The sequence below is a fragment of the Cetorhinus maximus genome, chromosome X (genome assembly GCF_964194155.1).
Source record: "Cetorhinus maximus chromosome X, sCetMax3.hap1.1, whole genome shotgun sequence".
Classification (NCBI taxonomy): domain Eukaryota; kingdom Metazoa; phylum Chordata; class Chondrichthyes; order Lamniformes; family Cetorhinidae; genus Cetorhinus; species Cetorhinus maximus.
In genome coordinates this window covers 1,629,710-1,647,744 of record NC_135917.1, presented here as the reverse complement: position 1 = coordinate 1,647,744, position 18,035 = coordinate 1,629,710, and the positions used below count along the sequence as shown (strand labels likewise).

The following is an 18,035-nucleotide window of genomic DNA, read 5'->3' as shown; positions in this document are numbered from 1 at the left end:
TTATAATCTCAAGGAGCCTAACACTAGTTTTAGGCTTTGCCTGGGTATATTGCATGCCAATTTCTACCCCGGGAGTTAGAAGTAGATAAACTTTCCCCGACCTATGTATTTGACCCTAATTAACACAAAAAAGTGCAAAATTAGAAGCTGCAACAATATAGATTGCAATGTTTTACTGGGACTATGCTAAAGAAGAGAATTGCCTGCAGCTGAGCAAAGACATTGAACTATCTAAGCTTTCTCCAACTTAAAAATGTGACAAAAGTATTTTCCAAGTGATTAAATATGAAACATAATCTGCAATCACTCACATCGTTTTTGCTTTTTTGCATTTCAAACATTTCATTCAGCTGCATAATTTCTTGTTCCAATGTTGAAATTTGTACATCTTTCTCCCTCAGCCTAAGGAAAAGAGAATGGTTTGTATAATCACACCGAGTAGGGGTCAGTGTGTAAGTTTTCAAATTTGGTTGTAATTTAGCATACAAAGCCAAAAAATGATTGTGCAATCTCAGATTCTAACTCATTCCCAGGAACTCAAAGTTGTGGAACTCCTCACTTCCCTCTGTCTTTCTTTCCTCCTACAATCTTCAGGTTTTAAACACAAGCTTGGTATTACCCAATCACTGCTCTTGACTTGTCTTGTGTTCACTCCTAAGGAACAATTATGCAACTCCATGTGCTGGTGGGACTAGAACACAATTTTGTGCAAGAAACAGAGAGAGCTGTCCCTGCATGGTTTTGCAAGGTCCGCTCATTTTAGTAATTATTAAATGATCTCTGCATGGCTAGGCAGCTGTGCAAGGAGCATGCTGAATGTGTGGGCAGAATATCAGTTTTTTCCAGTAGCTGATAAAGGGCTGCTCCTTGCAGTAAACGTAGAGCTGAACAGTGAAAAATCTGGAAGTTTGATGCTAGCACCTGAAGGTGAAAGCAAGGAGAGACAAGGACAGGACAATTTTTAAGTATGCTGCTCTGGAGGTCTTACCCCAAAAGATGCTGCAAAGTAGGGTTGTCCTCTTTGGAGCCGAGGGATGCCCTCCTCAGAAGTACAGTTAGAAATGCCTGGTGGAACTAGATGAATGAGTAAATCAAGTCTCCCAAGTTAAGGGAGCAGATGTGGAAACAAAATTATGGACTCGCTGGCCCAGAACCTCCATTCTCCCAGGGGGTTGTTCCTGGGAGCTACCCCAGAAGATGCTTGGGGAACCCAGCCACCACCACCGCCAACCCCCGCCCCCTCCCCACCCCTGCACCCACCCCCACCCCTGCACTCACCCCCACCCCTGCACCCATCCACCACCAGAAGTCCAGTAATTGCCCGGGAAATTCAAACTTCCATTCAGCAATTACCCTGCACTGGGAACCATACGATACTCCAATTTAAATCGAAGACTTCAGATGGTTCCGGCTGTCTTAGCAGAATAATTACCCAGGGAAAGTTAGAAGGATTAAAGCCACTTCTAACTCCTATATTAGTGACCCTCCACCCCCGACTACCCTCGCAACTCCGTGACTAAAACCCCCCCCATCCATCCAACTACCCCTGAATACACCCCCCCCTCTCCTCGACCCATCCAAACCCCTCCGACCCATCCTCCCGCCCGCAGCCCATCTGTTAATGTTGGAATCATGCTGCAATGGAGTGCATGCTTTAAGTTTGTAATTGAAAGCAGCTGCCACCAACAAGGGGGAGATTAGGGAAATTATTGCGTATATGAAAAAAAAGTTCACACTGGGTGTAGAGGAACCAAGAAGAATCTTTGCCTTTACTTAGTCTTGGGAATAAACCTGGATTAAGGGAAAAAAAACTGGCTTCAGATTCATCCTTTCCTCAATGTACAATGACTTCAACACATCCTCCCACCCCCAGCTCATGCTACCCCACCCCTAATCCATCCTACCCAACCGTCCCCCTGGCACCCCACCAACTCCCTCACTCACCTACCTCACACACTTACCTTCTCCCTGGTTTCTCAAAGTGGCTGGGACCTTTAAACTTATCTGGTTTATGGCAGCTAGTGCTGTAAAAAATGGGGGAGCATGGCTTCATTTCCCCCTGACACTGCTGCCCTGCACAGAAGTGTGCCAGGAGCCATACACTGCACATTTCTTAGCAGTCCTGGAGTTTGAAGGTTGGATGAGAAATATGTTCCCGACTAAGGTGAGTAAAAAGGAACGGATTGGCAATCCGACTATGATTGCCACTACACGGAAGTTCTGGCCCATTAAAATTACCAAGGAAAGAGTACACTCATTTTGCTTGCTATTAGTATGTGGTCTTATGATGAATGTCAACAAGAATTCACTGTTGTCTTAATGTTTATGGTTGATACATTCACATGCATACCCACAATGCCGCAGGCACACTTTGTTGTTGACATGGGCCTGAATTTTTCCCGCGTGATGCAGGCTTGGCGGGAACTGTCACGGAGCTGACTGTTGCCCGCGATCGGCTCCACACCGCCATTTTACGTGGGTGGGTCAATTAATGGGCCAGCATGAAGCTGCCTCAGGGAGATTGAAGCGCTTTTGAAATAAAGAAATAAATGGAATAAAAATTTAATGAAACATGTCCCCTCATTGACTGTGTCACATGAGATGGGACATGGTTTTATATTTCAGAAATTTTTTTTATTCAATTTGTTAAAGCTTTAGGAAGCCTCATCCCGCTCGTGGATGAGGTTTCCTAAAAAACGTAAAGGCCACTTGGCCTTTTCGCCTGCCCACCAACCATTAGGTTGGATGGGCAGCGTAAATTTGAGATTAATTACAAGACCTATTAAGAAACTAATTATCGGCAGGCGTGCAGCCAACTCCAGTGTGCGCCCTCCAAATGAAACATCGTGAGACAGCGCAATGACGTCGGGACGCACACCCCACATCATCGCCCATCATTTTATGCGCTCGCGTGTCGGGCCCGCCCCCGCACACTGACTGAAAAATGCTGGCTATGAAAATCTGCTTCTGATGTCACACATAAAGCTTGCAAGTTATGACCATCTCACTGCCAACAAGCTTTTTTCATGCTTTTTAAAAATTCATTCATGGGATGTGAGCATCGCTAGCAAGGCCAACATTTATTGCCCATCCTTAATTAACCTTGAGAACATGGTGCTTTCTTGAACCACTGCAGTTTATGTGGTGCAGACACACTTGCAGTGCTGTAAGGGAGGGGGTTCCAGTTCTGACACAGTGACAATGGAGGAAACACAATATTTTTCCAAAGTCAGAATGGTGTGTGACTTGGAGCAGAACCTGGAGATGGTGGTGTTCCCATGCTACTGGTGCCCTTATCCTTCTAGGTGGTAGAAGTTGTGGGTTTGGGAAGTGCTGTCGAAGACACCTTGGCAAGTAGCTAAAGTGCATCATAAATGGCATGCACTGAAGTTCATGAATTCACAAAACTGGCATGTAGGTTTAGCACTTTAGACTGTCTCTGCTCTTCCAAGTTCCAACATATGTGTTTGCTTACTGGGTAAAAAAAACACACAACAGGTGGGATCAAATGCAGATCAGAGGGTGCTCTTATGACTATTGCCTATTGGTTCTTTATGAAGAGCCCCCCAAAATCTGGAGCCAGAGGCCATAGCAGAAATCAGGGTAAAATCAGAGAACATCCCAAACTCAAGGCTAATACCACACTTTGAATAGGGAGAAAAAAAAATTAATCAGTCATTCATTCATTCACTGACACCACAATCATCTTGATTTTATTTTAAGCTTTGGAAACCTTTCCTTACCTGCTTTCCAGTTGCTCAGTCACTTCTAATTTGGTGAGCTATAAGGATGGAAGAAAAGAAGTGTTCATGGTCAACAATTCCTTTCAGATCTTGGCATGACCAATGGAACATTGAGGCAGACTCAAATAGGTTGCCCAAGTTAAAACTATCACAAAAATTAAGGAGATAAAAGCCTAAAAATAACTACATTACTGAGCGTTTGCTGCTAAAAAAACCTCAATATCAAACAGAATTCTTACATCTTCAAAAAGACATTGTTAAACAAATGAAGCTACTTTAAAGTTCATTCACATATAAAACAGTAATAAGTAACTGTTGCTAACCTTCAGGTAGATTAATTCCCACAGACTAGTCAAGTTGCTGGAAAAATGATGGCAATATGTGTTACATGTTTGCCATAGACCAATCAAGTTGGTGGAAAGTGACATGGATTGAGTGAACAATTAGATTGGCAGTAGAGAGCCCAACATTTTAAATGATAAATTAAAATCACAGTATCTTATGCTTGTTATTTATTAAACACAGATATATTATCTTTGAAATTAATACTGTTTTCTTATATACATTATTGCTTTGTCCTGACTTCTGGTTTTGCTTGATCACCCAAAACTCCTGACTTGACTCAAGCACTCAAGTGGAGAATCAAGGCTAGGCTGAATTCTGGCTGGAATACAGAAAAGCAGACCAGTGACTCAGCTGAAGGTATAGCTCCAAGAGCCAAGACCAAACCCATATCTCCTAGAATCAGTTCAAACTTAACATTTCTGACTCACTTCCTCCTTCCTCGTCAATGCATTTGCTGTTAGCTTGGAGCAAGGAAAGTTACTGCCTTAAGTTGAAAAACATGATATTTTCATTCACTTTGGAACCTAGACAGTAAATGGAGTAAAGACACAGATCAGCCATGATCTAACTGCATAACAGCGGGGCTGAATGGCCTACTCCTATTTCTATGTTCCTAGACATCAACTTGTGACTATTACTTATTGAAGCTGTATCATAACACAGGAATGACTTACATTTTCTGCTTTAATTCCCTCTTCAGATCTCACTGCACCATGCATTGTTCCTGGATCGAAGCTGCCATTCTTAAAAAATAAGGGGTGCTATAGCTGCCTCAGTTGACTTAATCTGCAATGTTACCTGTGCTTCAGTCTTGTTCAACAATCCCACAGATGGTACAAATTGGATTAGAAATTGGTAGGCTGTATTGGAATTTCTAGTTTTTACAGGAACAAGGACAGATGACCTACATTCCTAAACATAAATATATTTACAAATCTATCTACCTTCAGGAATTTTGCCTTTGTTTTGAGATGTTTCCTTTCCTTTTCCTAAATATTGAGGCCAAAAATAGAGGAACCAGAATTACTATCAAGAATAACATTTACTTTCAGAATGCATACATTTATTTTCATAGATATTTTCATTTGTATTAAATTCTCTGTATTTAATGCTAGGGTTTGCCCATAAAATGTATTATCCAAAAATCACAATTTGTTTACCTTACCCCCATTGCCAATCAAATTGATTTAATACCTCCCAAGTATGTACACTTAAATCAACCCTTCCCCCCACAAACACCCTTGTAAATGATGATAATTGCAGTTATAAATGTAATTCTCAATTATAGCAGCACCTCTGGCACCTGCTCCATCTTCTCTTTCCTGAACAATGATTTGAAAGCCTGTTGAAGGTCAGTATATTTTTTGGATCTGGTTATTGACTGTGGTTACGTGTGTTTGGGTTAGGTTATGGGGAATGGGGAGAAAACTGTTTTACCACAGTACATATTCATGTACTGATGGAAGGGGGATGTTAATGCAGCCAGGTCCAGGTTTCAGTTTCAATTCTTCCTCAAGCACTAAAGGTGGCTCAGGCATCACCAAGGAGTTCCCCACAGAGCCGCTCTTTCAATCCAGGTTCTGAGATAACGCAATTAGGAGCAGCAAGGATTGCAGCTTCTGCTGACCTTTCCTTCTCTGCCTTACTCTTTCTCTCCTTAACCACCCACTACACCACCACAGAAAGGCAATCTCATAAATAACCTCTCAACAGGAGAAAGATGCACTTCTCAGTAATCTGGAAAGTTTTTGGGGAAATAAGTCACTTGGACCACCCTCCTGTTCCAATCAATACTGTTGTCAGTAATTGAGTGGTTACCTTGCTTTGTTTTTTCTACTTTTGGCTTAAGCATTGTTGTCTCTTTAAAAAAAAAATCTGCTGCTGCAAAAAGAAACAGAAAAAGGAGAGGGGCATATGTACTGTATGCTCTCGCTAACAATCTCTCCCTCCCTTGTATGCTTTTTCAAATCCCTATCCCCAGCAGCATACATTATTTATGAATGGTACCTCACTGAGTCCTACATTATTACACAATATATATACGTAACTTTACCAACATTTACCATTTATTTCCTTCCTGCATTGGAACATCAATCAGACATGTGAACCTTTGGAACTTACACCTTCAAGGAGCAGAATCTTTGATGCAGCTTTAATTATTTTAACTTTTGTTTCATCTTTTTTTATTATTCATTCACAGGATGTGAGCTTCACTGGCTGGGCCAGCATTTATTGCCCATCCCTAGTTGCCCTTGAGAAGGTGGTGGTGAGCTGTCTTCTTGAGCCGTTGCAGTCCATGTGGTGTAGGTACACCCACAGTGCAGTTTTAAAGGGAGTTCCAGGATTTTGACCCAGCGACAGTGAAGGAACGACGATATATTTCCAAGTCAGGATGGTGAGTGGGCTTGGAGGGGAACTTCCAGGTGGTGGTGTTCCCATCTATCTGCTGCCCTTGTCTTTCTAGATGGTAGTGGTTGTGGGTTTGGAAGGTGCTGTCGAAGGAGCCTTCATGAATTCCTGCAGTGCATCTTGTAGATGGTACACACTGCCGCCACTGTGCGTCGGTGGTGGAGGGAGTGAAAGTTGGTGGATGGGGTGCCCATCGAGCGGGGCTGCTTTGTCCTTGATGGTGTCAAACTTCTCGAGTGTTGTGGGAGCTGCACTCATCCAGGCAAGTGGGGAGTATTCCATCACACTCCTGACTTGTGCCTTGTAGATGGTGGACAGCTTTGGGAAGTCAGGAGGTCAGTTACTCGTTGCACGATTCCTAGCCTCTGACCTGAAGCAGAATCTTCTGTTTGACGTGCAGGGGCGGCATTCTGATCTTCTGCTCGGCGAGTGTGCACTGGAGTCGGCTGCGCGCCTGCCGAACTGTCAAAGGCCTGTTAAGGCCATTAATAAAACAATTAACCCAATTGAGAAAGCTGCCCGTCCAACTTTAAGGTTGGCGGGCAGGCGAAGAGCCCAGACGGCCTTCACATTTTTCAAGAAATCTCATCCATGGGCGGAATGAGGTTTCATGAAGGTTTTATTAATTAAATAAAATTTTTAATGAAAATTCATTAACATGTCCCAACTCATGTAACACTGTCACATGAGAGGACATGTGTAAATGAATTTTAACTTTTATTATTTTGATGTTTCATAGTTGAATATAATCTCCGAGACAGCTCCTTGCCTCAGGGAGATCTCTGCGCTCTTTCGCATGCATACACAAAAGAGCGCAGGCCCCGACTCTCCCTCCTCCCCCCGCCTGCACAGGTAGCGCTGAGCGCTACTGGGCGCGCATCACACAGGGCGGGCCTTAATTGGCCCACCCACGTAAAATGGCAGCACGCAGCCGATCACAGGCGGCGATCGGCTCCGCACCCGCCCGCGCCCACTCCCGACCGGCCCGTCCGATAGGTAGAAAATTCTCCCCCTGCTCTTGTAGCCACAGTATTAATATGGCTAGTCCTGTTCAGTTTCTGGTCAATGGTAACTCCCAGGATGTTGATAGTGGGGGTATTCATTGATGGTAATGCCATTGAACATCAAGGGGTCATGGTTAGATTCTCTCTTGTTGGAGATGGTCATTGAGGTGCTTGTGTGTTGTGAATGTTACTTGCCACTTGTCAGCCCAAGCCTGGATATTGTCCAGGCCTTGCTGCACTTGGACAAGGACTGCTTCAGTCCATCTAAACTAGAAAAAAATTAAACTTTATATGACTTTTAGTACAACTCATAAAATATAGCCAATTGGAACAATAACAGTAGAAACCACCTCAGAGGTGTACGTGACATCTCAACGATACAGATGGTTATTGTTCATCTGTAGATACAAGGATATGAATGACATACCATAGCTTCATAACGCTTCTCATATTCAAGGAGCAAATCTCTAATTTCTTCACTGATGAGAGATCTGCAAGACAGATATTTTATACAGTAAAAATATCCAAGTATCAAGCATCTTTGAGGTCACTAATAAAGACTGCCAGCTGAAATTTGAAAGTTAGAATTAAGGAGCTCTGGTAGTTGAAAGAGCTCAGCACTGGATTCCCAGGCAAGGTTGTACGTTTTTGAGTCCCAGGACTTTTCCATCATTCACATTTCCTTTCTTTTCTTGGGTGTTTTCCTTGTCAGTCAAGAAATTGCATACTAGATAAAAAGAAGTGCCAGATTCTCTTCTTTGGGGCAAGTTCAGGCAGACCAAGACTGCTTCCTGCCCCTCTGGATCCACCACAACTCAACCCATTTCCCTGCAGCATCAGAAGGTTGTGGTGAAGAAGCTTGAAGGGGAAGAAGCGTTACAATAGGAATACGTGCCATTTCCGTGCAGCAGGCAGGGAAAGAATGGCCAGTAGTGGTCCTGGTGGGAGCAGGGGGAGGGAATTTCTGGTTGAGATGGCTATAGGTTATTGGGACTCAAATGCAACATTTCCCCTCATTCGCCATCAATTTTGGGCAGGATCATAAAGGACAATTCCCTCAATGTGCTTCCTCTCCAGAAGGAAAAAGCTGACTTTGTCCAACTATTCTTAGTCAATTACAGTGGCAACAGAGTCCTCATGACCACACATTTCCCAACAGCATCAGGTGGAACTGTTAACTAATGAACACATTCTGATAGCATCAAGAGGAACCACTAACCAGTGCAGATATCTCTACAACCAGGATGATCACATTTTTACAATTAAGGAGAACCCTTAGCTGGTCACACATCCCATAGAACTTCTTATTGAGGCAGAAATAAAATACTCACTGATTGACTGCCTGTAAACTCTCAGCGCCATCTATAATTATAGAATGAAGATAAAGCATTAGTTAATAAAAATTCGATCCGAGTAGTTTGTTTACTTCTTAAAGGTGCTGGATCCCTAATGCTCTACAATTCCACGAGTAGAATTTCTCCCCTATCATTTTTCTTTGCCCAATTTTTCTCATTATTACTGTATTGAAACAAATCCTATATTTAAAAAATGAATTCTCAGGAAGTGGCATCACTGGCAAGACCAATATTTATTGCCGATCTCAAAGTAGGCCTACTTCTTAAACCATTGGTAGTGATTTATTTAGCACAACTGAGTGGCTTGATTGGTCACATCGAGGCCGAACTAGTTAAGGACAGGAGGTTGCCTTCTCTAAAGTTTTTCTGACAACCTGACAGCTCATGGTCACTTTTAATGATACAAGTGTTTTACTTCCAAATTTTTGGAACCGAATTCAAATTCTCAAACTGCCATGGTGAGATTAGCACTGACCTCTGTGCGATTGTTAGTCCAAGCCTCTGGAATACTGGTCCAGTAATGTAACTACCACTCTACTGACATCTGAATAGTGGCAAATGATACCAATCTTTCAATCTCCTCTGATATACAGCTCATTAATCCTCACAATTCACCTAGCACACTTCAAGGTTAGCCAGGCTGCTTAATATCCAATCACATTGGTCTCAACTCCTTAATCAAATGGCTTTGCAGAAGCTCCGAGTCCAGCTTTTGAATTTAAAAATTGAGGAAAATTGGGGGAAAATTTGCTCAAATTGAATAGTATGGTAAATTATGATGAGGAATAGGTTTAGGCCATTTAGCCCTTAGATCCTGTTCCGCCTTTCAATTAGACAATGGCCGATCTACATGAGATTGCTGAAGGCCATACATAAGCTAGTCAAATGGGCAGATATGTACAACATATGAAGTAATACACTTGCGAGGTTAAAAGAAAGGGAAAAGAAATACACTTTAAATAGTAAGGTTTCAAATAGAATAAAATAGTAGAGGGACCTTAATGTGCAGCTACACATTGCAACAGTAGATCAGGCTTTAAAATGGCAAACAAGACCTCTTGGGAATTTTGCCCTTGATGGGCGGGCGGGCAGCCAAACTCCACTGCTGAAACAGGGCCCGCCGCCATTTTGAGTGGGCGGGCTAAATAAGGCCGGCCCAACAGGAAGCACTATGCGCTTCCTGTGCAGGTGGGCGGGGAGATTCCCCATCTGTCAAAGTGTGCTCTTTCGCGCATGCGCTGCACCAAGTACTGTCTCGGGGAGATTACTGACAGGTAAAAGAAACTCCAAAAATAGAAAAATATTAAAATTATTAACATGTCCCCCTCATGTGACAATGTCACACGAGATGGGACATGTTAATAAGAAACACATAAACTTTATGAAACTTTTTAAAAACGGACATGAAACCTCATCCCGCCAGTGGATGAAGTTTCGTGTATAATCAGGAGCCCGCCGGGGTTCCTGGCCTGCCCGCCAGCCTTAAGGTTGGACGGGCAGGGTCTTTAACAATCTTAATTATCCTGTCAATGGCCTTAATTAGCCATTGACAGGTCGGCGGATGGACAGCTGATTTCGCTGTCATTTTCCCGTCGGCGAGCGGGCCCTGCCCCCAAATCACCGACGGGAAAATCCTGGCCCTTATATCAAGAGGTATGAAATACCAAATCAGGCACTGATGTCAAACATGAGTTATGCAAAGTTTTGGACACCCTTATTATAGGGAGGATATAAAAACAATGGAAAAGGAGCATAGAATCATGGGATGTTACCTAGGATGACAGGTTGCAGTTTTGAGGAGAAACTTGAAATGTTAGGGATTTTATCTTTGGAGCCAAAAAGCTCTTCAAGATTATGATGGGTTATGAAAAGGTACTGTAAAATGTTTCCCCTGGTCAGTGAGATGGTAATGAGAGGTCACAAGTTTAAGATAATCACAGAAATTACTGGGGAGGTTAGAAAATGTCTTTTCAGAGAGGGTGATGAGAATGTGGAATTCCATGGTCCTCTACCCAACTTCTCTGTGGAGCATAGGACTTAGAAGCAGGAGTAGGCCAGTCAGCCCTTCGAACCTGCTCTGAACATGCAGATGTTTGAAAATTATTGGGGAGTTTTCTGCTTTGCCAGGAGTGCATATCAGGAAATTTCACACCTCCAGCATGTGATTTCATGTCCAGTAAAATGAATGGATGAAAATCATGGATTTGAGCCACAAGGTTTCCTATTATAAAGTGTAAAATCTTCCCGTGTATTTCCTAGTAGAGTGGACATAGCATTGAATTCTTCCCAGTAAACAAACATTGTTATGATTTTAAATGTGCTGGTCAGTTGAGCATATGTTGAGCAAAACACCAGGTGGTTGTACTGTATCTTTCTATCAATAGGCACTGGGGTCATTTGGACTTTAGATACACTAGGAGATACAGAGCCTGATTTTCCTGGCTGTGTTGCCCTACACACTGGTTCCTGGGGTGTTACAAAGGAAATAGGACCCTTTTACAAATTACGTGCATTTCTTGGGACCAAATGGGTAAGGGCACAAAGATCTAATCTGAGGTATTTAAATTACATAAAAAGGGTTTTTTGGCATCATTTCCAAGTCATTTTCATGTGCCAACACTGGGCAGGTGTCTATTTGGAGGTACACCCAAGGAAAGTATTCGTAAGGAATTGCTAGTCTGCACTTTCAAATTAGAGGATTCTTATAGGGGCAGTCAGCAAGTTTCTTTTGGACGTTATTTATTTGTTCATATCTTGGTTCAGTGAGAGGTCAAATTCTTTTCTGATGCTGTACTGTGTGGATACAGTGGATTTAACTGCTGACACAAACAGGAGCCACCAGTGCTAAATTCCCTTTCCCCACGATATGCAAAATAGCTGAACTAAGACGTATAGCCAGATTCAACAGCATTCAAGTCAAGCTTGTGATGGGGTGATCAGTGGTCAGGAAAATCACACCTACAATGTTGTCATTTTAAACCTTCATTTGAAATAGGAAATCCCACTTTGAACAGTATTTTTAGTTCTAAGGATCTGCTCACCATACTTGGGGGTGCTATGTAAATATCAGCAATTTGAAAGAAAATCAACCCTTTATCCAACAACTACTCAACATCTAACTGACACTTTCAAAGGGCCCCAAATATTGCAGACTTTAACCTTATTGACTTATCACAGAATTGTTCAGCACAGGAAGCCATTCGGATCGTCATGTCCAAATGAGCATCTTACCTAGTGTCATTCCGCCTTCTTCCCGTAGCCCTGCACATTCTTCCTTTTGAGATAACAGTATAATTCCCTTTAGAATGCCTTGACTGAACCTGCCTCCACCACACTGCACCTGGCAGTCCATTCCAGACCCCACCGCTCACTGAGTGAAAAAGTTTTTCCCCATTTCACTTTTGCTTCCATTGCTAATTACTTTAAATCTGTGCCCTCTTGGACTCAATCCTTTCACAAGTGAGAACAGTTTCTCCCTATCTACTCTGTCCAGACCCCTCATGAGTTTGAATACCTCTACCAAATCTCTTCTCAGCCTGCTCTTCTCCAAGGAAAACAGTCTGAGCTCTTCCAATCTATCTTCTTAACTGAAGTTCCTCATCCCCAAAACCATTCTCATAAATCTTTTCTTCACCAATGCCTCCACATCTTTCCTAAAAGTGCAGCACCTAGAACTGGACGCAATACTCCAGCTGAGGCTGTACTAGTGTCCTACACAAGTTCAACATAACCTCCTTGCTCTTGTACTCTATGCCCCTATTAATAAAGCCGACCTCTATGCTTTATTAAACACTCGCTCATCCTGTCCTGCCACCTTCAATAACTTATGCACATATACACCCAGGTCCCTCTGCTCCTGCACTCCCTTCAGAGTTGTATATTTATTTTATATTGTCTTTCCATGCTCTTCCTACCAAAATGAATCACTTCACAGTTCTTCACAATGAACTTCATCTGCCACTTATCCTCCCATTCCACCAACTTGTCTATGTCCTTTTGAAATTCTACACTATCCTCCTCACTGTTCACAATGCTTCCAAGTTTTGTACCATTCGCAAATTTTGAAATTGTGTCCTATATACCCAAGGTCTAGATCATTAATATATATCAGGAAGAGCAACAGTCCCAACATGGACCCCTGAGGAACTCCACTACAAATCTTCCTCCAACCCAAAAAACATCCATTAACCACTACTCTCTGCTCCCTCATCTGTGTCTCGGCCAATTTCATATCCATGTTTCTACTTTCCCTTTTATTCCAAGAGCTATAATTTTGCTCACAAGTCTGTTGTGTGGCACTGTATCTTTAGGCCTTTAGGAAGTCCATGTACATCACATCAACAGCATTGCCCTCATCAACCCTCTGTTACCGCTTCAAAAAACTCCAGCAAGTTAGTTAAACATGATTTTCCCTTAAATCCGTGCTGGCTTTCCTTAATTAACCCACATATGACGAATAATTGTGTCCCAAATTATTGTTTCCAGAAGTTTCACCACCGAAGTTAAATTGACTGGCCTGTAGTTGCTGGGCTTATCTTTACACCCTTTTTTGAACAAGGATGTAACATCTGCAATTCTCCAGTCCTCTGGCACCATCCGAGTCTAAGGAAGACTGGAAAATGATGGCCAGTGCCTCCGCAATTTCCACCCTCACTTCCCTCAGTATCCTTGGATGCATCTCATCCGGTCCTGGTGCTTTATCAACTTTAAATACAAACAGCTTATCTAACACCTATTCCTGAGCATTTCTAAATCCTTTTGGTATATTAATTACCTACTCTTTCACCGTGGCCTGGGTAGCATTTTCTTCCTGGGTAAAGACAGATGCTAAGTATTCATTTAATACCTTAGGTATTCTCCCTGCCTGCATGCATAAATCCCCATTTTGGTCCCTAATCGGCCCTACTCCATTTTACTATTTATATGCCTATAGAAAACTTTGGGATTCCCTTTTATATTAGCTGCCAGTCTGTCTTCTCTTATTGATTTTTCATTTCCACTCTGAACCTTCTCTATGCAGCCTGGTTCTCAGTTGTATTATCTACCTGACATCTGTCATAAGCATACTTTTTCTTCTTCATCTTAATCTCTATCTCTTTTGTCATCTTACCTTTCCCATTCAAAGGAATATACTTGACTGCGCCCAAACTATCAATTTCCTGCTAACCTTTGACTCCAATTTATTCAGCCCAGATCCAATCTTATCCCATTGAAGTTGGCATTCCTCAGTTAATTATTCTTACTCTAGATTGTTCTTTGTCCTTTTTCATAGCCAGCCTAAATCTTATGATACATGATCATTGTCCCCTAATTGTTCTCCTACTGATATTTGATCCAATTGGCCCACCATATATCCAAGAACCAGATCCAACAGTGCCTCCTTTCTTGCTGGACTGGAAACATGCTGCTGTAGAAAATTTTCATAAACACACTCTAGGAACTCTTGCCCCTCTCTGCCCTTTACACTGCTACTATCCCAGTCTATATCTGGATAATTAAAGTCATTGTAATTACTTTATAATTATTTCACCTCTATAATTTCCTTGCAAATTTGTTCCTCTATATCCTTTCCATTAGTTGGCGGCCTATAGACTAAAATGTAATTGCATGTTTTTGGTTCCTTAGCTCTAGCCAAATCGATTCTGTCCTTGACCCCACTGGGATATCTTCTCAAGCACTGCAATGCTCTCCTTAATCAATACCATCACTCCTTCCTCTTTTCTTCCTTTCCTATTTTTCCTGAACACTTTGTATCCTGGAATATTTAACACTCAGTCCTGCCCTTCTTTACGCCAGGTCTTTGCTATAGCCACAATGTCATATTTCCATAAGTCAATCTACACCTGTAACTCAGTCTTATTAACAGCACTCTGTGCATTCACATATGTGCACATTAATCCCAATTTAGACTCTATTAATTTCTCCCTTGCTCTGACTCCATCTAATCACTTACTATTCCCTACTCTAGTGCTATCTAACTTTCTCAGTGTTCTGTGCAACTTGGTATTCCTTTGATAATTCCTCCTGGTTCCCACATCCCTGTCAAGTTAGTTTAAACGCTCTCCAATAGCACTAGCAAATCACCCTGCAAGGAACTCAGTCCCGGCTCTATTTAGGTGCAACCCATCCAGTCTGTACAGGTCCCATGTTATGACCCATGCAGTTGGTAAAGCGGAGTTATTTGAAAATCCCAGAGGGAAACTTTAAACAACTGTCATAACCAATAATTTTAAGTGTTATATTTGAGATGCGACTCTAAACTCAAGAATCAGACCGCTAGTTCTCGAGGCTTTACATTAACTAATTGAAACATTTTATTAATTTACACAGGTTAAAATATATGTACACATGGCTACAAATTACTACTATCATAACTTTTAACAAATTGTCAAACCAATCTCCATTACGGCAACAACAACCCATAGACTTAACCAAAACACCAGGCAAAGCATTTTCACCGTACGAATTCAAAAATGAGGTTCTTTCCACTGTGGAGCCAGTTGGACCAGTTGGAGGCTTACAGCTGTCTTTTGATCTTACATTCCCTCTGCCTGCACACCCGAAAACTACTGAAGTTATACCTACCAGCTCCATTGAATGTTAATTCTCATTGTATCAACAACCTCTTTGAACTTCACCTTTTAACAATGAAACCCTTTTCATAATACCAATTTTATTAGTAATATAAACATATTGCTTGGTAGCTGTCAGAAAAGTGTAAGTTTTCACCCTGCTTCTTGAATGGTCTATTCAAAAAATGCAAATGCACATTATCTCTCTTACATATCAAAACTAGTACATATCAAAGCACCCAAACTAGCTGGCTTTAATCCAGTTAAGACATACCCATAGACTAACCTCTATTTTAAAAGAAAAATATTTTCCAAAATATTTATACATTAATAGCTTCATGACACCCATCTCCTCCAGAGCCAGTCCTAATGTCCATGCGAACATACGACTAGGAGAAGTAGGCCATTCGGCCCCTCGAGCCTGCTCTGCCATTCAATAAAATCATGGCTGATCTGCTCATGTTTCAAATTCCACATTTCCCATCTACCCCCAATAACCTTTGATGCCCTTGCCTAACAAGAATCTATCTACCTCTGCCTTAAAAATATTTAATGACTCTGCTTCCACCGCCTTCTGAGGCAGAGAGTTCCAAAGTTGCACAACCCTCAGAGAAAAAAAAATTCTCCTCATCTCTGTCCTAAAAGGGTGACCCCTAATTTTAAAACAGTGCCCCCTAGTTCTGGACTCACCTACAAGAGGAAACATCCTTTCCATGTCCACCTTGTCGAGACTGTTCAGGATCTTATATACTTCAATCAAGTCACCCCTCACTCTTTTAAACTCCAGTAGAAGCAAGCCCAGTCTGTCCAACCTATCCTCATAAGACAACCCGCTCATTCCAGGTATCAATCTAGTAAACCTCCTATGAACCGCCTCCAACACATTTACATCCTTCCTTAAATGAGGAGACCAAAACTGCACACACTACTCAAGGTGCAGTCTCACCAATGTCCTGTATAACTGAAGCATAAGATCCTTACTTTTATCTTCAATCCCTCTCGTAATAAAGGATAGTATTCCACTAGCCTTCTCAATTACTTCTTGTACCTGCATATTAACTTTTTGTGACTCATGCACTAGAACACCTAGATCCCTCTGCACCTCAAAATTCTGCAGTCATTCTCCGTTTAATACTCTGCTTTTTTATTCTTCCTGCCAAAGTGAACAACTTCACATTTTTCCCACATTAAACTTCATTTGCCAGATCTTTGCCCACTCATTTAACCTATCTATATCCATCTGCAACCTCCTTATGTCCTCTTCACAACATACTTTCTTACCTATCTTTGGGTCATCTACAAATTTAGCTACCATGCCTTTGCTCCCCTCATCTAAGTTATTGATATAAATTGTAAAAAAGTTGAGGCCCCAGCACAGACCCCTGCGGGACTGCACTTGTCACATCCTGCCAATCAGACAAAGATCCATTTATGCATACACTGTTTTCTGCCAGCCAGCCAATCTTCAATCCACGCTAATATGTTACCCTCTGCACCATGAGCTTTTATTTTTTACAATAACCTTTGATGTGGCACCTTATCAAATACCTTGTAAAAATCCAAGTGCCGCACATCTACAGGCTCCCCTTTATCCACAGTGCATGTTATTCCTTCAAAAAATTCCAATAAATTGGTTAAACATGATTTCCCTTTCACAAAACCATGCTGACTCTTCCCGATTACCTCGAGTTCCTCTAAGTGTCCAGCTATAACCTCCTTAATGATCGATTCTAACAACTTCCCCACTCAAGCTAATTAGTATAGTTTTCTGCCTCCCTCCCTTTATGAATAGAGGGGTTATATTTACTACTTTCCAGTCTAATGGAACCTTTCCAGAATCTAGTGAACTTTGGAACATTAATGCCAACGCATCAACTACCTCATTAACCACTTCTTTTAAGACCCTAGGATGTGAAGTCCATCAGGACCCATAGGCTTGTCAGCCTGCAACCCCATCAGTTTGCTTATTACCGCTTCCCTAGTGATTGTAATTTCTCCAAGTTCCTCTCTCCCTTCCATCTCCTGATTTACAGCTATTACTGGAATGCTTTTGTATCCTCTATGGTGAAGACAGAAGCAGAATATTTGTTCATTTCATTTGCCATTTCCTTATTATCTACTATTAACTCCCCATTGTCACTCTGGAGGACCGACTTTACTTACTCTTTTCCTTTTTAAATACCTGTAGAAACTCTTGCTATCTATTTTTACATTTCGAGCTAGCTTCCTCTCTTACTCTAATTTCTTTCTCCTGATTAACTTTTTAGTCATTCTCTGCCCTTCTTTATATCCTGACTAATCATCTGACCTGCCACTCATCTTTGCACAGTTATATGCCTTATCCTTATGTTTGATGCTTTCCTTAGCTTCTTTGGTTAACCACAGATGGTGGGTCCTCCCTTTAGAATTTTTCTTTATAGTAGGAATATACTTATTCTGAGTATTTTGAAATATCCCCTTAAATGTTTGCCACTGCTTCTCTATTGATCTATCCTCTGGCCTAGTATCCCAGTTCATTTTAGCTAGCTCAGCTTTCATGCCCACATAGCTGCCTTTATTTAAGTTTAAAATACTAGTCTTAGACCCACTCTTCTCCCTTTCAAACTG

At 41.8% G+C, this 18,035-nt stretch overlaps 1 long non-coding RNA gene across 1 annotated transcript; it reads right to left on the bottom strand.

Annotated features, from left to right (window-relative positions):
* Positions 1–3,743: 3,743 nt before the first annotated feature.
* Positions 3,744–7,992, bottom strand: LOC144672697 (uncharacterized). The gene is made up of 3 exons (XR_013574136.1): positions 7,929–7,992; positions 5,033–5,077; positions 3,744–3,781 (listed from the first exon to the last, which is right to left on the bottom strand). It is a non-coding gene; the product is annotated as an uncharacterized LOC144672697 (long non-coding RNA).
* Positions 7,993–18,035: the final 10,043 nt, after the last annotated feature.